Source organism: Hyposmocoma kahamanoa, unplaced genomic scaffold (assembly GCF_003589595.1).
Source record: "Hyposmocoma kahamanoa isolate Upper Pololo Valley unplaced genomic scaffold, ASM358959v1 180, whole genome shotgun sequence".
Lineage (NCBI taxonomy): Eukaryota > Metazoa > Arthropoda > Insecta > Lepidoptera > Cosmopterigidae > Hyposmocoma > Hyposmocoma kahamanoa.
This window is the reverse complement of record NW_020653711.1, coordinates 5446696-5470448: the sequence shown is the minus strand read 5'-3', so window position 1 is coordinate 5470448 and position 23753 is coordinate 5446696.

The window sequence follows — 23753 nt, the reverse complement described above, 5'->3', positions numbered from 1 at the left end:
ATCAAAACTTTCTACTTCACATCACAGCTGATAGAGAGCAACCAATGCACCAAGTTCTATTGTCTTAGTACAAGGGAAGATTTGGGATAATTAGCCCAATTACCACTGTACAATGCAAATACAAAGGTATTGGCAAAAGAAAAAGTCTAAGACGAGTTGCGAAAGTCGTTCGAACTGGGAGCGCTGTTCGATCTTTGAGTCCACAATATTACAAATTAAGGTAGACAAACAAACTTCTTCGTGCTGCTGACTCAAGGCGATAGGCTTCAGAGTGCAGAATCCGCCCGAATAGGTACCTCCTCCCTATCTATTACACACCACACAGCACAATGCAGCTGCTCAATTGAAGTGTGACGAGAGCTACAATAAATACAGATACAGGCTGAAGGTTTTCCAATTCCAGCAACGAGATTGCGGTTTAAAATTGTCTTTAAGTGGTGGTAAACATTTTTTAATTTCTTTTTCGTTGTTTATTTAGAAACACCAACAAGTCATACGCACTTGTTATATAAATTTGAGGTTACACAACACAAGTGACCCTGTGCTAAAGTGTTGCCCCATTTAAAGGTTTCTGCAACAAATTATACAGTTCTTCACAGAGTAAACAGACAATATGACTTCGGTATGTTTGATGCCTAATGTTCGACCAACCAACGAATTTCTGAATTATTAGCCGTATACTAATAATAATAATGTGCCAGACAACCACACTAAATGTATGGTCTCAATCTAGCGAATAGCCTGTACTGTAAGTACCAAAGCAATGGAATTTACTGGGTAGTGTACTATGGGTCACTTCCCACAACACCAGAACTAACCTAGAAAAGCTACTATGGAACGAACTCCCATCTGAAATCCCACATTCTAAGTCGCTTTCTATTTTCAAAATAGGATTGCGTAAATATCTTACGATATTTCGCGTATTTAATAGTAAGTATAAGTTTATTTAAGTATACTAACTATATCGTTATTTATTATTCGCACACCTCAAGGAAGAATGTCATGAGTGGAATTACGTCAAACATGTTCTCCAATTGGAGAGGATATCGGTTCTATTTTTCTATATCTAATGGAACAATAAATACAATTCAAATGTTCCTATTGGCACACTACATATCTCGCTCTGATTAGCTTTCCTATGTCTCAAAGGTTGTCTGGAAGAGATTGCTCTTAGCGATAAGGCCGCTTTTGCCCATTAATATGGGTAAAAGCGGCCTTACAACTAATGTTTTAAGCTGTCTATGTACTGTTTTTGTTCCTGTGTGTGAGCAATAAAATGTATATCTGTCTATCTAGAAAAGTTTGTTTGTTGTCATTCAGCGCCCACAGTGCAAATGGACGAGCCACAGAGGTCGTCTACCGTAACTGTTTGGTGCTTTTTTCAGCCGGTATTTATTTTTTTTTTCCAATGAAAATACTCTACAATTCTGGTGTTAATAATAACATCAATAATGAAGCAAAGACAGAAACAAATACAAAGAAAATTTCCTTCGATCCGGCTGAATATGAACCAGCGACTGTTTGCTAGACCGGCGCTACCGCTCTCCCAACGGAGCTACGGAACGAATCAGCGAACTTGACGAATTTCATTTATTATTATTCATTGTCAGTTGTTATTATCACAGTCCCGGGCAAAAGACCACCCTTCCTTTCCTCCATTTATCTCGATATAACGTTGCTACGGGCTGTAGGCTCTCATCTGAACATCTAGCTCGTTACGCCATCTCTTTCGGAGTTTCCACGTCTCCGTCTTGCGTGGTGGTGCTTTGCACACAGCTCGCTCGATATACGGCAGGCGTGTCCAGCTTCATTTCAGCCTTTTTCGTCGACGACAACGATTTGTGTTCTAGACCGCTGTGTTTGCACTTTATTAAAAAAAAATTCCACTTCGTTAGTCTACTGATACAATTTACACTGCATAACGTAAGCGTAGCTAACAAGATAAGAGGCCTCCGATAATGGGCTTTTTGTTGGCAGCCGCGTTGGAGATTAAATTGGCCAAAATGTCCAACACGCAAATACGGTTAGCTGCACTTCTCAACTTCGGTGTAATCTGCTTATTCTGTCTCTTGTTAAGTGCATAGAAAAGTCTGTGTTGTTAATACATTTTTAATCCAAACGATAAGTCTGAAGTAAGTAACTTGTAGCGATAATAAACACAACTTAAGACTTGGTTGTTTGAGTTATGTTCATTAAGGCAATAACCTACTTGCTTTACCAAGTTTAAGTACCTACTTACTTACGTAACCAAGTTTGAGGTATGTTTATTAACGGAACAATGTACGTACTTGCTTAAAAGTAATATAATTCTAATATCGCGAAAATATATAACCAACGAGATAATAAAAATTCATCAAATTAAGTCCCAATTTTATGATTTGGAGATAGGTAACGCTTTTTTATGATATCAAGAGACGAAACGACAAAACGCGGTAAGCGCACATCCAAAATTGTTGCAGTGCGTCCGTCATCCCGAGACAAAGTGACAATTCCCCTGTGCCTATATTATCTGTGCCTAGATAATTTTATCAGCACCCTTACCCTTCAAAACCACAACGCAGTAATGCTTACAATACTAGAAATAGGTGTGGTGGCGATACTTCGCTGGACGAACTCTTTCACAAGGAGCTCTACTGCTACTAAAGCAAAATTTTTCGTCGAATTTATTAAAATTCACATGTGGAGAAGTTTGCAAAACAACTGGGCGGTTGGGTTAACCCAGAACAACATTTTTCTCACATTAAAAACTTAAATCCAAATTGACTCCGATACAAAATACTCCAATAATCAATACAGTGACCATCTGTAAGATAACAACTCTTCGAAACCAATTTTATGAGTCCAAACACTATAGTTCTGTTGTAAGTAGTTGAGTTGGATAGCTCCAGACTGTCGCGGTTGCTGCAACAGATCAAAGTTACCATATTGTAGCAGTTGGTGACGCTATAATAAGAAAAATAATGATAAAACTTTCGATAACTCGTGGAGAGCTGCGGGATTGGCGAGCTCGCAAAGTAAAAGGAACGGAAGCCATGCTACCACCAACCTTTACATCCAAAATGTCGAAGAGCTCGTACTGCTTCACCTCTGCACATGCGACCACCGATAACGCCACCATGAAAAAACTTGCGTACTCTGCTTAATGTCGGGCGGAGATGCGGATAGTTAATTAAAAATTTGAGATGATGTAGATGCAGATTTTTCCAGTTCGAATGTTGTCACACACACTATTTTTAGCCGACTTCAAAAAAGGAGGAGATTCTCAATTCGACTGTATTTTTTTTGTATGTATGTTACGCGATAACTCCGATATTTGTGAACCGATTTTGATGATTCTTTTTAGTTGGAAAGGGGGTATCTCCATAGTGATCCCATTTAACTTTTAAGAAAATCATCCTCCTCTAAGGGTGGCTGTTTACGCATGAAGATTCATTTTTATAAATAGCGCCTACATTTTTTTATAAGGAGCAATTATTTTAATGGTCGATTTTGCTATTCTCCAATTCAAGGCGTTTTTCTCTCTCAATATACTTTGAGTAGTGAGAACCGATTTTTATTATCTCCTGTGTCAAGTTCCGTATAGTGGCGAACTAGGGGATGAATCCGGGTTTGCGCACTTTCTGGTAACCGATTTCAAGAAAACTTGGCAAATAGATGTAATTCCACGTACTTTTGATGTCGGTTTTTTTAGTATTCTGTACTGAGATTATTTGAGTCACTGGCGGTTTATGGGGCTTTGGTATAGTATGGATTGCGATGGGAAAGGAAAACGACATGCGAGCTCAGACATAAACGATTTTTATTGCATACCAAATTTCCTGATGATCTTTGAGCAGCTACGCCGATGCTCATCAGATATAGTTATGAATAGAGATGGGAAAAACTGCTTATTTTTTTAAACGTTTAAACTTTATACTTTTTTTAAAAAGCGTGCTTTTTTAAACGCTTTTTCACTTAGACGCTTTTTAGTTAGAAGCTATCAAAATCGTTTAGAAAAAGTTTAAGCGCATAAGACTTTTATGTTAAAAAAAGCTTGCAACGTCGTTGTGTTGACAGCAAAACGCAAGAGTAGACGACTAAAGGTTTTAGGAAAAGTAAGTTTTTTTTTGTAAAAAAGATATATTTTTATTTATGACATAACATCATTATATTAACATTTTGTTCATTGGCGGTTAAAAGCGTTTATAAACATAATTTGTTTAACTTTTGTAGTTGTTAACCGCTGAAATGGAAAAACTGCTTATTTTTTAACGTTAAAAGGTACGTTTAAAAAGCGTGCTTGTAAAAGCTCTTTTCACTTGAACGCATTTTAGTTTGACGCTTAACAAATTGTTTAGAAAAACGTTTAAGCGCATAGACTTTATGTTTAAAAAAGCTTGCAACGTTATGTTGAATTAATTTGTTTATGAAACATAGATAGTCCTACTTGAAACTTAGGCACGTTGTAAAAATTGAAATTATTGAGTATCTATAGAACTGACCAGTGACCAATGAAAAGCGTGCTTATGCGTTTATTTTAAAAAGCAGACTTTTTTAAGTGCTTTTCGTTTAAACGCCCACCTCTGGTTATGAACCGTCTCGATTAAGGAGAGGTATTTGAACGCGATCCTAGATTTTAGGAGCAGCGGTGTGGGGACCGCTTCTCGCGTCCCGCAATCTGCGCACTTAAAATTAATATGAATAAAATAAGAACAGGCGGAGAAAATTTGATACATCCGATGTTGACAAGCGATGGCGACTGATGGGACAGCTGGTGGTGGGGCGTGTGGATAAACCGCTGGGCAATTTTCAAGTTTTGGGATAAATGTGAATTTCATAATTTTAGGTTTCAATTGAAAACCCAAATTTTAGCAGGTTGTCTGTAGTACTTAAACAAAATTATCTCCATATAAAATTTATGTCCAAAGTTAGATATTTTATTCTCAAACAGTTATTTAATAGCAATCACTCAAACCATTTGATTTAGTGAAACAGTTTTTCCCCCTTCTCCTCCGGAGTCACGGGTGACTCGTTAAATTAAAAAAAAAGCTTTGCAATACAAATAAAAAATCAGACGATTAGACTGTTCTCTTTTTGCGTCACGTGTTAAAACAAGTTTTGTCTGTTATGTAACAGCAATCGTGCTTATGGCCACCTAAGAAAGATCAGTTGTCCCTAAGCATTATATTTATGTGACATTGTATGGGTAAGTCGAACATTTCTAATACTTTGTTTCCTGCTAATATACGAGTATTTTATTGAGTCTCTTACATTATTACCTACGAGATTCTGGATCTGCTGTGCCCTCGCCAAACCAAGCAAAGTAGGCAATACATTACTGAGTGTACTTACGAGAAAAGTCATACGAGAGATCTAAATAAAGGAAATTTGATTCTAGTGTGGATATAAACTAATCAAACTAAGTCGTATTCAGTCAGTAGACACGACTCAGGAACTAATATAGGGTGTTATTTTGTTCTGTTCTGTCTATGTATGCTATTATTCTGTTCAAAATATTTGTCTTTTTATAGGAGCACTATGTAAGCTAAGCGAGTGCTGGGATGGTATTTTTTCAGAATGCTTGTGGTATAAAACTCGTTCGCCTTTACGGTATTAGGTCGAACATCGTTTTTCAATTTAAAATTCAAAAACAATAATAATTTCTGAAATTGGATTTCGGTGGCAATTCGCTTTCAGCACAAATGATACGTGAATTTTTAAACAGGATAGGCGATATTACCCGAGGTCAAGGTCAGGTTCAAGAACCAGAAAACGATGCGTACCGTATTCCCTAACTTGTACTGGAAGCGACAGCGGAATTCCTTTCGCACATGTTAAACAAACATGCCAAATTTACCAAAAATAAACTTTAAAGTTTTTGTGGTACTATCTGACACTTTTTAGGTCTGTATTTGGTAGTAAGATAAATTCAAATGTACAAGCATTTCCTCGACGAGCCGCACCCGTCCTGCACAGAGTAATTACCGCTTTGAGCTCGAGTTTAGATCTATGTAGAATATAATAGATATTTATTGCAACGCCATAACAAAAAAAATATTGATTACACTAAAAAATAAAAAGACTTAACAAACATAATAAAAAATACAAAAACAAAAGTAAAAACAACACAAAATAGGACACAATAGACAAAAAAAAACATAAATGTAACGATTACAAATGTTGTACTGTCATTTGTGCGGTTGTGGCAAACGCAAATGGACTTGATTCATCTTATGCCACAGCCCTAATTGACTGTGGCGCTGGTTTTCAAAGAGCTCTAAGCTGAGATGAGTGACGGACGCGTGTGTCACTAAATAAAATAAACTGCTTAAATATTTATGTATGTGTTCTTTGTACATTGGGTTACTGCTGTGTGTTGTAATATATTTTTATATTTAAATATATTCTGATTTGTATGAAAGTAAAATCTGATAGGTTATTAAAAGTCCTGGAACAAAAATTGTTGTTTATGATGTTAGTAATATAGTTTTGCGAGGTTCTTAGTATTTTACGAATAATATAGCCATAATATTTATTTTAAAATCCAGTTATTCGTTTGTTTTTCTACCATTCAATTTATGTTTCATTTAGCCGTTTCTGTGACCGTGGAAAAATCGAAATTGCGTGTTATTTTGGAATACCAGTTTGTCGAGGCTCTAATGTACTTCCAGAATAAAAACCGATTTTGTTTTTCAGTCAATACTAGTTATTTTTAACCGACTTCAAAAAAGGAGGAGATTCTCAATTCGACTGTATGTTCTTTTTTTTGTATGTATGTTACGCGATAACCCCGGTATGTGTGAACCGATTTTCATGATTCTTTTTTGTTGGAAAGGGGGTACTTCCATAGTGGTCCCATTTCATTTTGAAGAAAATCATCCCCCTCAAAGGGTGCCTGTTCACGCATGAAGATTCATTTTATAAATAGCGCCTAACTTTAATTTAGGAGCAATTACTTTAATGGTTGATTTTGCTATTTCTCCAATTCAAGGCGTTTTTCTCTCAATATGCTTTGAGTAGTGAGAACCGATTTTTATTATCTCCATTGTCAAGTCCTGTATAGTGGCGATCTAGGGGATATTTCAATAAAACTTAGCAAATAGACGTAATTCCACCTACTTTTGAGGTCGGTTTTTTTAGTACTCTGTACTGAGGTTATGGCATATGGCATTTCGATACCTTAATTTCTCAGACTTGTATCTTACAAAGAGTGATTATTCAGAAGACGGCAAAACTTTCTATTTATTTTGAATTTCTTATCAAGGATGTTAATTAGGATGCATTACTTTAAGAATGGGATTGAAACAGCTAAATCAAACACTAACAGTACAAAAACAAATTAATAACTGATTTTTTAAACGAAATATCATAACTTTAATATACTACACATAACTATATTTGAAACTTTAAGTAAAAGTGAAAGATATAAAACTTCAACCGTGACAGTATTTTTAAGCAATATTTGCAATCGGCAATTTCATAGATAAGTACTTAAATTAAATAGGAAAATGACGTTGTAGAAAAATAGAAGTGTCATCTATCTCTAAAAAATAGAAGTGTCATCTATCTCTATATCAAATATACCCATATATTTGATGTAGATTCTATTTCAGTAAAAAAGACGTAATGTGAAGTAAAGTTGTTATTATCAATTCCCACCTGTTCGGTGCATCTATGCCTACACTCGGAGTTTAGGGTTGTCACATTACTACTTTAATTGTGCCTACAGGTTGCAAATCTTATTTGAAAAATTAAGGTACTCATAGTGGTATTCCCGTGTTATATTGAAATAGCCTTTGTGAATGAAGTACTTATATTTTTATTTATTTTATACGAGCATTGCTGATTAGTATATTGATTATTATAAATGCAAGTTTGTATATACATAGAAATATATTAACCAATCAAAAACTACATATAAAAACACAGGAAAAAATTTCAAAGTCCGAGCGAACGGTTCAATTCTGCGACAACCCGCACTGTGCACCTCGGATGCTCAGCGAGACTATGCGAATGTGTGTGTGCGTATACGGCGCAATGCGTACATGCACACATGAAACCGGCGTTGCTACGTTTGTACGGAGTTACACTACCTGTCAAAGTCAAAGTCTAAGTCAAATCATGTTTATTTCATAAGGGGGTTGCTCTTTGTAAATATACATTTGAATACATTTATCATTTAAAATATTTATTAAAAAACATCTTAGATCGAGATTACTTGCAAGAGCTAAACAGGTAACCATGGAATTATGTCATCCAAGTACGCAGAAGCTGTATAATAACCATAATAACGATTAGATTAAAGTTTTTGTTTCACTATAGTTTTAAACCTCGTAAATGTCAAATTTTGAATGTTACCCGGAATCTTATTATAGAAATGTATACATTGCCCCTTAAATGAATTTATGACTTTGTGAAGATGACAGTCAAGAATAGCTAGTTTATTTTTAAACGACTTCAAAAAAAAAGGAGGAGGTTCTCAATTCGTCTTCGTTTTCTTTTTGTATGTATGTTATGCGATAACTCCGGTATTTGTGAACCGATTTTGATGTTTTTTTTGTTGGAAAGAGGGTACCTCCATAGTGGTCACATTTAACTTTGAAGAAAATCGTCCACCTCCAAGGGAAGCTGTTCACGCATGAAGATTCGTTTTTATAAATAGCGCCTACATTTTTAATAAAAATAATATTATTCTCCTTAACATAAATTAACATATTATAAATATACTGTGACGCTAGAAAGCATGTTAATCTCTTTAAACTTATCTCTCAAAGACACTCTGGGGCCCAGATTGTAAATTGCCCTAACCACGCGTTTCTGCAGTACAAAGATTCTATTAATATCGGCGGTATTACTTCAAAGCACAATGCCGTATGATACTAGTATCTAAAGTTTTTCTGTCTTATTAAACTATACTTAAACTGTATTAAAAACATTATTTGAAAAATTCGATTTATAACAAAGAATTTTAATAATAGACACGGTCATCTGCTGTGATTAATTGCCAATGAAACTGAATAACTATTGTATAAAATAGATAAAAAAACTAAGATAATAAAAAAGGCGTCACGTTTATATAAAGCTGGCTGCTTTTCGAATAAAAGTACCTTGTTATATAAGAATTCGATAACTGTCCCCTGACGTTTTGGCAGGATGACAGATGGAAATTTTTTGTCCTGTCCCGCCATCTACTATTGATAGAACCGAGTGACGGTGTAGAATAATTCATTTTTTATTTAAAAGCGCCCGATGTTGTAATGTGTGAATGTTTTTTGTTTTTTAAAGAAAAGGCGAAGGTTTAAAAATCATACAGTTAAGTCTTGGTGAGTTTTTTTCGCTAATTTTAGTGGGCATAACCCAAGTCTTCATTATATTCCATTGTATTTTACAGGCATTAAGCCTCGTCTTCGGTGGGTAGCTAACAACACCTTATTTCTAGAACAATTTGTCAAATGACAAATTACATTTTTAAAAAAATATCAAGTGACGGGACGAACAAGTCGTGCGCCTGATGAGAAGCTACACGCCTGTCCATAACAATTGCAGTGCCACTTGGTGCCACTTGTTTAAATCGCAAAGATTTGAGGGGCACTGTCGGTAACCTTCAAAAGTTTCGTTGTTATGTTAGCAAATTTGATTTTGAGAGCGTATTCACTGTATAACGTTGTTTGTAGTTTTAGGGAGGATGTCACGTTCAATTTTATATTAAACGTTTATATTCAAAACTATGCTCCCTATAAGACAGTATAAATTGTAAAAAGCATCATGCTTTTGATTGTACAATGAAAAACATTTACAAAGTTTACATGGACTTGAAACTTTTTCTGATTCCGAGTTAAAACGTGTGGTGCCCTATCGAAAACAAATAGGTGTTAGTTCGAAACATATTATAGACGATCAGTCAGAGAGAGAAAGATAGAGAGAGAGAGATAGAGATTCGGTAAGCCGAGATTTTATTTAGGCTAATTCCAAAGTTCTATATTTACCACATATCAACTAACCCGTTGATTATATTATGTAGGCGTACATGTCCGTTAAGCGTGTTTTCTACATACACTCCCGGGCACATAATTGGAGTATCTTGCATTTTTACTCTTAAAGAATTATAATACAAAAATATTATCATCATCGAATAAACAAACGAAAAGAGAGAGATAACCGATTGTACGAATTCAAGTCTTGAACAAACACTTACGTATAGTATACCGGTTTCAAAATTGCGTAATAGTTTTTGATCAATCAGACATTATTTAAGCTTGAAGTATTTGATACAGAAAATACAAGATGGCTCGAATTACGTGTCCGGGAGTGTTCATGTGATGGTAGCATTACCACCTAAAGTAACTAGGTGGTAAGCGACACGCCTGTCCATAACAGCTGCACGGCACTTAATACTTTAAAACACAGGAGTACTGCCACTGCGCCCCTCACCCTGAGGTACAAGTTAATAAGTTCCATGTCTCTATAATTTCACCAGCACCCTTACCTTTCAAAACCGTAACACAATATCGCTCACATTACTGATTGGCGGAAGAAATATGTAGGTAAGGTGGCAGTACTTCCTTGGGTGAACTTTTTCACGCGGAGCTCTTCTGCTACTAGAACTTGTTTATATGGCTAAAATACGTGCGTATCTCGTCTGATAGAAAGCGACGATGATTTTGACGATAGCTCTATCTATGAATACCTTTGTAATGCTTATTCACTCTAGAATTAAAAAGACCCCAGTTATACTGCCAAGGGTACAAATATGCAGGCAGGGAATTCCATTTCAATGCCGTACGCCATATAAATGTGGAAGCCTCCATACGCTTATATCTGGATAGGCCCATGCCTAGATAAGCAATATTCGCTACCACTGTGGGTAGCGAAAAATCCGCGCTATATTCCATTAAATATTTAAATGAATTTCCGCGGCTAGAGTGAAACCGAGATACAGTATACCCCGCAAGTCAATTAAAATTACATAATAAACGGATTCATTTGAAAACATGGTGTTGAAACAGTCATAAGATACATTTATTGAGATTACACGTTACGTGCGGTTATATAGTGGTCTTATTCACTGACGGCGCAGAAATTACTGTCTAGACGAGAGAAAATAATCATAGTTTCGCTACCCAAAGCGATAGCGAATATCGCTACTCGCAGCGGTAGCAAATATCGCTACTCACAGCGGTAGCGAATATTGCGTATATCTTAATAGCTCTTTACGTTTCGTGCAAAACTAGGTATATTCACAACTAAGTGGTGAAACTTCAGCCTACGTCCAGTCCCTCGGATTTTTTTATGATACCTAGTAACGGGACGAGTAGGTCGTGCGCCTGGTGTTATACGACACGCCAGTCCAAAGCAGTTGCAGTGCCACTCAGAGCTTTAAATCGCAAAGAACTGAGGAGCATTGCCACCACGCCCGTCACCTTGAGACATAAATGACAAGTCCCATGTTCCTGTAATGTCACCAGCACTTTTCAAAACCGGAAAGCAATATGCTCACATTAATGCTTGGCGGCAAAAATAGATAAAGGAGATATTATCCTTAACGAACTCTTTCAGAAGGAGCTCTAATGCTGCTAAATAAGAATGGCGGACTTATTTCATGCAATTCCGTCGCTCGCTCCCCGTGATATATGTACAATCTTAAAAAAGAAATATCAAAGAAAATAATAGCATAAAAATACACCCAAATTCCGTATAAACCACGTTGATTGTGTTACACCTCACCGAGGCGAGCGTAAAATGGGAGGGCACGTAAAAATCTGGAATCCTCTGAGGGATCTGCCAATCACGAAATTCAATTAGCATGCCACTGTACGTCGAAACCAGGTTAAAATCCAAAGCAATATGGACTTGTATGACGGTATTTGCGGGTTCGACGACGTAAATTTGTTACTTTAAAAAAATAAAACGAAATGTTTGTTGAGTTTCAAATATCCGAAGACAATGACATGTTGCAACTATGGTAAGAAAATATAATTTTACGGGTCGTGACAAAGCCCAAATTTTACATTTCGACCTTGAGATAATTGCAGTGCCCCAATACAGTCCATGCAGCACTTGCTCGTGTGCCTTTGTTTTACGGCGAAAAAAGCTTTCTATGCCCAATACAAAGACTTATAACGAACAAGTCAGATTGAGGGAATTTTGTTTGTATTGTGTAATGTATTAAACTAAGTAAGAAATATTGCACGTTGAAACTAATAATGTCATTAAACGAAAATAACGTTTTTTAAAATTTTTACTTATTTGCAGATTTTCATTTCCCTAAAGTTACCTGTTTTGTTTAGAGACTGTATTGATTTCATTGAACAATATTCATTTTAATTGGTATAACTTTATAAAAAAACGTTAACAAGATTTTTGAGTCTAAAGAAAATACGACAATTTTTCTTTACCGTAACGAATCTTTGAACAATAAATCATTTTACGTCAGCATTCTAAAGGACTATGCTTCTCAATTTGCTAAATGAGACAAGATGGCGGAATTTTGATTGATTGCGCCTCCGTTCTTGTTACTTTTCTGATTGTTTGGCAAATTGTAATGAGTGTATGACAATGTACAGTGTAATCAGGGATTTGTTTTATTGGTTATCACCGTAGAATTTACTTTAGTAACTTTATACACCTCATGTTGAGATATTTGAAACAATGATAAAATACTAATTTTGTTGTATAAATAAATAGACTATGCGTTTAATTATGCCGCTACCCAAAATAAATAAATTTTTGATGCTATCCAAAAATTATAATAAATAGTTTCATTTCTTAGACACATGTTGTGATCATACGTCAAAGGAGATTGCATCATATGAAAGTCGTAAAAATAATACAAAGCAAATTGGGTATATGTGAAATTGTATAACTCTACCATTTGAAGTTATCGACTAGTTTCGTTCGTGGAACCTTCTCTCTTGAAAAGAAGCCATTTTGCGGATGTGACTTTATTACATTAAATGTGGGATTTTTATTTTGTGGTGAGTCTTTCAGGGTTGTAATTTAAAATTTAAATGAAAATTAATTATTCACACACAAAACATGAAATTCTCAATTTAACTATGAAAATAACTGTTTTCCGTTACAATTTAAGATACGTACATTAGAAGTAAAAGAATGCGGTATTAATGTACCATTGTTTCATATGTTTAAGGCAACAGTCTACGACTGCCTATTTTTTAACGGCTGTTCATTTTCATACTAGGTGAAATGTTTTATTTCTTTTATGTTGATCCCCACCCAATGCTGCTGCAGCTGTTTCTTCTTTTTTATTTTTGAAAATTATTCACATTAACGTGTATTGCAAAACTTTATAATGGAATTTACTTCCCATAGTTATAACATGGTAACATTTGACTGCAATATTTTTCTTCGTATCCGATGCTTATTTATTTTAGGACTGTATTGACTTTTACTAGTATGTATATTGCCACCTTGCTGACCTTGTGACCACGCCACATCGAGATCTTCCCCCGTACAGATATTAGGGTACGAGGTGCACACGAGCAATATATGACTGTGTTGGGGCACTGCAATTATCTCAGATTAAACAGGTCGAAATATAAAATTTGTGTTTTAAAAGCTGGTTTCAAAATTTCATCCATATCGGTTGAACAACGGCTGAGTATTCTGTACCAAAGAATTACAAGACCAGGGGCCTTACCATGAACCTTATTACAGTTCAGTATAGGTTCGTAACGGCAAAAAAGCGGGATGGTGATATACACTTCATGTAGCGCTGTCTCACAACGATTCATTTTAGGTCCTAAACTGAATCGTAATAAGAGTTCATTATAGGGCCCCAGTAGTATAACGTCATACAAACGTAGCAGCGCCGTATGTATGTGTGCACGCCATCCGCGCGCCCTGTGTGTACACATTCAATCAATCTCACGATTCATTCCATGTCTACTCACGTTGCATGCATAGCGCTGGGCGCGAAATTTATTTATTGCACAGGAAAAAGCACTGATTACATTTAATAAAAGGAAAACAACATGTACTGCTTATTTCTATAAGAAATTTCTTTATGCAGACCGAATTAGAGGACAAAATAACTACAATAACGGGCGTACGTGCACAAAAAAGAAAATTACGTAATAAATATTAATACCATTAAACTATTATAAACTAGATACATATTTCATAATATAATACCTAAGAAATGGATGGAACAGTGGATAAATAATGCTCCTTAACTCTCAATTTAAAAGTAGCTAAAGATGTACTTTCATGAACATAAATAAACAGGAGTGCATGCAAAGTCTGACCGCATGAACAGTGAAGGAGTGTGAATAAAAACCGGAATTGAAAGAAGAAAAAGCTAACTGGGACCTAATGAGAGAGCGACAGGTTTTATCCTGAGATCTGAGAAGCTGAAACGCTCTTTCAGACACTCATCTTAATTTTTTCAAAATATGTTTACTTTGTACGTTTAACCTGTAGGTACAACTAATATGACAACCCTTCGCTCCGAATGACGTAAAGGCACGCGCCAAACAAGCGGGAGATGCACTACTTGACTTATTATACTATGACTGCATATAGCAATTAGGGTCGTATTCTAGAACTCTATTCAATGCTCAAGTCAGGATGCACTGGCAACACAAGCACTGGAAATACGACCCTAATGGCAGGGACTTGAGTATGATTTCAAGTGCTTTAAACCATACTCATATCATGAATTGAGCATTGAGTAGAGTTCTAGAATACGACCCATAGAGGTGTATTTAATGCATTTAGTACGTTCTTGTGTGTATGCTATGCTGTCATGTGATATCCTAATCTAGTACGGTAGGCATGGAATTGTATATAGTACAGTGTAGAAAAAACGCCGTCTGCCTAGCGCCTTAAAAAGCCATTCAAGACTACGCAGAGAAGACAAAAGCGAATTCAAAGGGAGTCATGCGAGAAGTGCAATTCGAAATACGTCATGCGAGTAGAGGAAACAGGCGAAAATACTAAAAAGAACTGGCGATAATAATTTGCGTAAAATATGGACCTAGGTGGACATTTTTTATACATTGAGAGAAACGCTAAATAGAATAGACTAAATTATGATAATAACGTTCATATGAACTATTGGCCATATATACCAGAACGTTTTATTACGAAAATGTTTTCTATGGCTTTGCGCAATAGCTTGTAGGTGTGTATCTGTTCTGTATATTTGGTATTGTGCAATTTAAATTTCCAGTTATGGTTATTATTATTCAATTTGATTATTTTCATGTCTAAATGTTGTATGTGTGAAATTCAATGTCATTTATTAAATGTCTGATTGTGTTAGTATTCATTTTTATTTTTTTAAATTGTGGTTTTAAATTTTTAGTAAATTGATATTCAATAATTTTTTGTGAAATTACTCCACTAGTTTGTTATAATTATTAATACAAAGATCGAACACTCAGAAAAAATTCCTTCGAACCGGCCGGATTCGAACCGACGTCTTCTAGCTTACCGTGCCAGACGCTATACCAACTAAGCCACGGAATGCACCAGCGGACCTCACGAATTTTTCTATGTGCTTGCGTCATGTCTTTGTATTAAGTTTTTCAACGACTTTTTAGTCGTAGCGCCATCTATGAGAAATCTATGAATTTAATTTAATTGTGGTGTTATATTTTTACGACAGCCCATGACAGAATATCAGCGAGGGCTATGTAATTAGCATAGTCCTCAAATGCTGTCCTCCATCTCACCTGATAGAAAGTGACGATGAGGTCGACAATGGAGCATGCTCACTTAAATAATGCCTATTCACTTTGGCCTTGAAAAGATTCAAGTTATAACGTTCAAGGGAACAATTCTACAAACAGGGAATCCACTAAATAGCCGTTCGCCATAAGTATGTGGAAGCATAACTATTCGTGCGAATCTTTGGGATATCCACAGCATAGGGGTGGAATCCCAAGCCTACTTCTAGGCCCCCATATACAAACGATTGTTCGTTTCGATCGAATGTCACGATAATCGTATCGATCCGTCGCTATTCCCTTAGTGTTCAAGTTAATCATTATATCCCCTATCGATTCGTCGTTTCGATCAGTCTGAAACGACGCATCGTGAAGATAAATTGTCCCGATATAGGCGTCATATCATCATAACATCTTATGTTTATTATATTGGATATATTCATACAAAAGTTTTTAATAAAAACCGAACCTTGACACAAATTCCTTAGACTAAAAGACTAAATACATACTGAGAAGGCACATGCCATAACCAGAAGACATAAAATCTATCGGAGCCAGATTCAGTTCTTCAATGCTGTCGGTCTTGAGTTTGCACTGTGTGAGAGCTGCATAAAGTGGTGATCACAATAGATCAGTCAATGATCGCAGTAATGCATAAGCCCTGAATGAAGCAACTCTAATAATAATAATAATAACCGACATGTCGGATGTGGTCTCCACTAAAATAATCCCAATTATTTTGTTCGCAAATGGGTTAATTCCAGTCAGCCTTGCTAACAGGTTGAGGCGGTTAGATTTCTGTGGCGTGTCGCTTCCAGCACAAATACAGAAGGCGATCCTGCTCGATACGGCACGTATTGTACGCCGGTTCTTGAACCTGAGTCTCTGACCCCGGCCGAATGTGCCATTGCCGGGGAATACCGCCTCTCCTATTTAAAAATTCAAAATTAATATTTTAGGCTTTGGGATAGAAGAGAGTCTACAAGTGATATAATAATAATAACACTAATAATAAATACATGGAACATTGACTGTTGGTACAGATATTTTGTGGAAAGTTTGTACTTATGTTTAAAGAATCATAAATAATGCCGAAAATGTTTCTTACAAGGTTTTTACACTAGACTAACGATATCGACAGGCATTTCGTCTTCCGGTACGAGCAAAAAATATTTCACAAAGGCTGTTCAGTGGCTTCTAATGGACGCCAAATATGTTTTGTACCTATGTTGTGGAAAAAAATTGTTTCTTACTTTCCCTTGGTATTTCGGTGGAGGTAAAAGCAATTGATGAAATGGTACAATAAGATGTAGACGTATTATATCGTTAACTCACTGTATATATTATTACGTGAGACGTGAACAATATATACACAAGATACAAAGAAGTAAACTTCTATCAACATAACATGAATTTGGTATTATTCATCGTAAATTGCCATTAGAACTTACTTGTTTAAAAATAAGATGTAATTTCAAATACTGACAGTCAATTCGTCATAAAGGATTGAAATTGTCTCAAAGTACTGTCATTTTGTTTAAATATTTGTTTTGTTTTCACCCCTCAACTCCATTAACAATACACTAAATCCAAACGGATTTTAGATGTCAAACGCCTAACTTGAATCTCAAATAAATTTCCAACAAAATGAACATACAATTAAAATCTAATGTATAGACTTCACACGGGTCATTGAGTGCATCGTAATAGTCTATAGGCGTCGGAATGCGCGCAGTGATGCGCAAAATGAGCTTGTTTAACGACGCCAACTACAGGTTCTGGTTAAGTAGGCTACCTGATGAACAAGCTTCTAGGTATTTTATCTAACGATTCGTGATTTTTGTACGGGCTTCCACAGGGTACGCTTTAGAGGACCTGTTTTATTCTTAATTGATGTTTGTTTTGTGGGAATTCGTCAAGGCTCTTTTTTGGGCCATTTTTGTTTTCACTAATATTCATTTCTTTTTGAAAATGTTAAATGACTTGCTTATCATAATGGAAAAAAACAAGAGCTTTGTAAAGGGGCCAATTAATAATAGATAGCTGACGTATCGAACACTTTTAACGAACGTTAATTAACAAACTACAAAAGAAACATAAAGAACTATACAGCAAACAGCATCACAATATAGGTTGCCCGGAAAGCAGGCCAGTTGTTATCCGCTACAACCATAATTGTACGTGGAGGTTTCTACCGTGTTTACAGTGTGCTTCTATTCCTGTTAGGTCATGACCTACACTTTGCAGTCCGTTTTGTTGTTGTTTTTTGATTTTATATTTTCCATATTCTTTATTAAGTTGTTAATAGGCATTGCGGTACCGGTACTGTATAGGGATTTGAAATTCCTGGTACCGGTAAAAATTGGTACCGGGAAATCCTGGGGAAATTTCAGTACTCAATTAATAACCATTGCAGATAACAAGAAAACATATTAATTTTAATTTGGTTTCAATTAAAATGAATAGCGTATCAAAAATATTACGATATTTTTCTATTCATATTAGGACCAAAAAATAAAAATAAAAAGAACAGTTATTAAACGATGTAGCATGAGTAGGAAATTAAAACAGATAAATAAAAAAAATACAGTCGACTAATTATTTGTTTTGAAATTAAACCTAAAATAAATAAAAAGAACTTAAAAAAGTTTTTTACTAGTTTTTCGCTAAGTGTGCTGGTGTGTATATCATATAGCGACACATCCAGTAATCTCATTTCTCATAATTTGTTCGTGTCTATAGTAGAGTTTAAGGTATTAATTGGTTTACTCTGGAACTTAACACTGAATCCTTTGCAATCCTTGAAGCTTTGAATACCGCCGCAAAGCTGCCTGCTTATTGGTTTTGTACAGGGTATATCACGGAGACTGTGCGAGGGAATTGCATGATTAAATTCTGCTTTCGTCTCTTCATCATCGGAGGACTAGACCTATGTTGAGGTTACACCTCTATGTTTTGGAATTCAAGAATTCGCACGAAGTGTTTTGCTTTCACATTTCCATGGTGATTGGCTGTGGAAAGGAATTTCCTGCCTACTTGTTCCCTGACCGGTATAACTTGAGCCTTTCCAAGGTGTTGAGGAGTAGTGGGAAAATCAAGCTCAAAATGAAGCAAATGGAAATTATAATTTAGAGAAAACTAAGCAGAAAAACAGAAACGAACGCACTATAGGTAAAAAATACATAAATACATAATAGAAAATTACTAAAAAGATTTAATTTATTGAAAATTATTTCAACCTTTTTATTTAATTATTCAATTAATTTATTGAATGAGAAAAAAATTGTACAATGAACATATATTTTTATTACTTATAAATATGTAATTATTTTGTTGTTCTCATTATTTATTGCTTACATTTATTAAATTTTACCTACATTTAGCAAAACGTATGAAAAATAAATTCCCAGGCCAGTGTGTCCTGCCTGATAAAACGATTTTTGCCTGAGGCCCTTGGCGCTGAACGTGTTAACGCAGAATCGCATTAAGCTGGTCAGAAAAAGCTTTATATCTATGAACGTAAGAGCGAAAAAGACGTATTGCGTTTTGCATCAGTTCATACGAATGCGGCTCGACTAGGCAGGTCAGTAACGAATCTGCTTCCTGCGAATTTCCGATCGCGTGCATATGCATGTCGACTAGCTAGCTGATCTTAATTGCTTAATGTTATTCCGCGTTAATAGGTTTGATGATTTCCTTAAACAACGGTCAGTTAGCCGAGCATAGACCATGGGACCTCTAAAGACCACGAAACGTTGGTGTGTTAATAAAGCCTTATGGTTTGCCCTACTGCCTATCAAGTCCGTCGTATTCGGGTTCGCACTTCTGAGTTTCTCGGAATTTATGTACGAAATTTTAAATTTACCACCAGCTTTTCGGTTAAGGAAAATATCGTGATAAAACCTGCACGTCGAAGAAGGTGCACAGACGTCGGAAAACGTGTGAAGTCTTAACCCACATTGGGCCAGGGTGGCGGACTATTGCCTAAACCCTCGCCTGAAAGGAAACCCGAGCGTGGCAGTGGGACGTACAAATGGGTTGATGATGTTGAGATCCAAAAAAAGTTTCATTGTAACATTGATTGTAATGAATATTATGACATTAATTTACTTTTAACCGACTTAAAAAAAGGAGTAGGCTGTCCATTCGACTGTATTTCCTTTTTTTTGTGTATGTTACGCGATTACGTGTTTGTGACCCGATTTTGGTGATTCTTTTTTGTTGGAAAAAGGTACCTTATTACTGGTCACGTTTAAATTTGAAGAAAATATTCCACCTCTAAGGGTGGCGGTATTCCACGTACTACCTTCCAATTCCACGAACTTTTGAGACCGGTTTTTAATTAAAAAGTTTTACACTAGTTATTATAATTTTTGTGAAATTACGTTATAAAGTTTGTTATAATTATTAATATAAAGATCGAACACAAAGAAAAATCCTTCAATCTAACAGGACTCGAACTTTCGTATGTAATGCTAATCTAGGTCAACCACTTTACCAACTGAGCTACAAGATTGAGTTAGCAGACCTTACGAATTTCTCTTTGCGTTTGTTACAAATTTTTTGTTCTCTTTGTTTTAACGGTTATTATAACTTAATATAAGGGGGCCTACCACAACCTCTTAAAACAATATTACTTATTATATATATTATGGTCATAGTACCATATTTTTTAGTTTTTCCTTTGCAGACAGTTTCAGTTGTTCGATAACCAGTTTGCCGTATATTATTAGATCTCGTTACATAAGTATAGTACTTCTACATCGGTGAGCGCACTCGGTTCTAGGGGAAATACCCCGTAAAGCTATGTATCTCCACATCATGGTCTTTCTCATCCATTACAGCTTCAATAGCTTTCTGAACCCCATAGTAATATTTGTGGCTGCCAAATACCCGTTGTATCATTATTTCGTTGATAATTACTTATAGATGAAAAACTAACAAACTACCCCATATGCGCCCAATGGCCCCTATTGGGGACACCGTTATATACCACCGACTGAAGTTGACAAAACACTATTTAACTCAATTGTATAATTTTTATTTTATAGTATACGAATATATTTCAGCAATATATGTAAAAAAAATGATATAATTAACCCCCTAAAGGAACAGTAAAACCACTTTTATTTATTTTTACTTTATTTTATTTTTATTTCTTAAAAATTTTTTGAGTAATAAAATCAAGATTCACTATTTTACTTTACATATACACTTTTGTAATGAGTATTAATAGTAATATAAAAAAATACGAGTACTCAAAGTAGTGTCCTCGATTGGACACGGCGGGCGCAAATGGGTTAATGTAAGCTTATTATAATGTTAAAACTATGATGTTTTATTGGCAGCTTTGTGACTATTCACTCACTCAGTTCGTACTATGACCCGCCTTTAACATTAAAGAAATATTGGTTTTATGTCAAATTTAGCAATCTTAAAATAGTTACGCGGATGCAATGGAAACAATATTGTTTTCAGTTTTATTGTCTAAATATTGATGTGTAATGATTAAAAGTTAAATTGAAATTATTTAGTTACACATATATATATATATATATATATATATATATATTACATACATATATATTTTGTTTATTTTTTATTTATTAGCACATAGTAAATAATTTTTCGTTAAATAAAAATACGCGATGTTTATTTCGTAAAATTATAACAGCGCCATCTATATGCTCCTTGGCGTCTATATGCCGAATTCACAACGTGACTATCAAGACTCAGCTTGTTTTATTTATTTTTCTTCATGAAAATGCGGAATAGTTATTGAAAACCACGTATTTTTAATAGATTTTATTATTACAAACTTTTCTTTTTTTGACAGTCACAATTCTCTGAATGTAAATAACATTAAGTACTTACATTATACCACGATAATACTGATTTGATTTGATTCGGAACATCAAAAAAGAAAGAGATGGCATTATATAGTTCACATAGCGTTATCTCTTTCCTATTTTTAGTACGGAATAGACAATATTGGGAAATCATTCAATCTTTCAAGCGCTTTTGCAATAATACATTACTTGGTTGACAGATCCGTCATGGTACGAATATGAGTAATATTATAATAAGCTTACTTTAACCTTACATTGAAATAACATTGTTTTTGGATAGGTTATGGTAGGCCAGGTCGATACCTCCAATTAACACTACGCAAACTTTATTTTTTGGTAATTTTCTGTTATGTTTGTAAACTGCCATATTTATTTGCTAATATTATGCTAAAAAATTAAAAAGACGAATTTTGTGGAAACAAAAAATAAAGAAACAAAAAACAAAAAACAAAAAGAAAACTGACTACTAAATTGGCTTAGTGTTCATTGCAGGTATCGAGGTGAAATGGAGGTAATTTTTTTTTGTTTAGTAAATCATTTGCAATCAGTGCCAATATTAGCTCAATGTGCTGATAATCGGTTAAGTCAGTGCAGGTGAACTCTTCACTGTCAGTTGGACGTAGTTAAGCAAAAAGGAGCCAATCCACAAAATCATAAAAAACGAGTTATATGTATTAAACGGTTCCTAAAGTCTAACCGCTAGGAGCAAAAAAAATCCAACACATAAACATAAATAAATATCTCTGGAGTTACACGATATTATAAGTTTTGAAAATATAACAAGATTGAGAAACACTTTTCAACTTCAAACTGCCATATCTTGAAAGTGTCGAGACGTCCAGTTACTTCCCCTATATTTACACACTACATCACTCCAGCGGGAGTATGTATTTTCGTTTAAGCTCAAATGCGCACTTACGAGTACTTCCTTATAAAAAAAGGACATGAAGCGAAATGTCAAAAGTTGTAAGATCCAAAAGGTAAATGAAAACACACTTACAAAGGGTTCAAAAACGGATAATGAAGAACATGTGCCTGTAATAAATGAAAAAACATTTTTTTCGTATTAAGTCACGTCGAGTCGACGAGCAGTCGTCTTTTAAGTTGTATTGTCAACTAGTATGAATAGGCGACTCCTTTTCGATAGGGTAAATATACTTTCGAACGTTTTGAAGACTCTTAAGAAGGCTAATGGTGCTGGTGAAATTTCAGGCACATGAGACTTGTCAACTTATGTAGTGTCCGTCAGATCTTTGCGATTTCAAGCTATGAGTGGCACTGCAACTGGTATGGACAAACGTGTGTCGCTTAAAACCATAAAAACCGACCTTAAAAGTATGTGGAATTACATCTATTTGCCAAGTTTTATTGAAATCGATTACTGGAAAGTGCCCGAAACTGGATTCATACCCTAGTTGCTACCCTTAGAGGTGGTATATTTTCTTCAAATTTAAATTGGAGCACTACTGAAGTATTTTCTTTCCAACAAAAACAGAAGCATAACAATCGGTTCATAAATGCTGGTTATCGCGTAATATACATACAAAAAAGTACAGTCGAAATGAGAACCACTTTCGGTAAAAAAATACTCTTTTGACTTTTTATTACCAAACGTAAGTAGTCATTTTCTTTTTATAAAATATTCACAGCTCGAATCGTTCTACAAGGAAAGCACCAAGGCACATTGAAGATTTACGAACATGAGTGAAGTTACGGAATATTTTACATAAACATATTCTCTTACACAATATTTTTCTGGCATTGTTTCAGTTCACGCGTTCAATTACACTACGTAACAAATTTTCAAAAAGGTTTTGACAGTATTGTTTTCTGTTTAACTAAGCAGTAACTATGTAGAGAAGAGTAGCTTTACTCCCGAAACTGTGCTTTTGTGACTGTCATAATAGTATTTACACAGCTGCCTATTTACATAGGTACATAGTGGTAATTATGTACACTCACTAAACAACACGTTTTTAGGTTCTTTGTCATCAATGAACTGTCCATGAACCGTGATGAGTGGAGGAGGTTACACCGACAAGCGTCTGGCTCTGCGATAATGTCATCAATTTGCAAAATTTTGGTTGAAATATACCATTGTTTGGAAATGTAATTTTTAATCGACTTAAAAAAAGGAGGAGGCTCTCAATTCGATTGGATTTTTTTTTATTCAGGTTACGAGATAACTCTGCGAGCATTTGTGAACCGATTTTGATTTTTTGTTGGGAAGAGGGTA